The sequence below is a fragment of the Psammomys obesus genome, unplaced genomic scaffold (genome assembly GCF_907164565.1).
Source record: "Psammomys obesus unplaced genomic scaffold, mPsaObe1.curated_primary_1811, whole genome shotgun sequence".
NCBI lineage: Eukaryota > Metazoa > Chordata > Mammalia > Rodentia > Muridae > Psammomys > Psammomys obesus.
Window position 1 is genome coordinate 12,216,816 of NW_026596240.1, and position 399 is coordinate 12,217,214.

A 399-nucleotide genomic window follows, 5' to 3' on the forward strand; every position below is an offset into this window, starting at 1 on the left:
ATTAAATTAAATTAGTTGGAATTCTTCTGCGTGTCATATGAAAGCATTAGAAAGTTTTAATTTGGAAGGAACATATTCAGATTTAGTTTTTGAAAGCTCGCTGTCTACCTCTAAAATGGCTCCAGTAAGCTACAGCTTTTTCTGCCCCACCCCACTAACTTCCTTATGCCCATTCTTCTGAAAAGTTCATCCTGTGCTCCCTGGACAAGCATGTGACTTACGTGTGTCCAATCACAGCGCCCCTTTTCCTTGGACACACGCACTGGCTCAGTGCAGTCATGTGATATAACCAGAGCCTTCCTGTGACTCTCAGTTTAGAGCTGAAGAAGCAGCTTTGGCTTCTGGGGTCTGTGGCTGAAAGAATGTGAATGGGTCATCTTTCTTTTAAACATTTCTTTA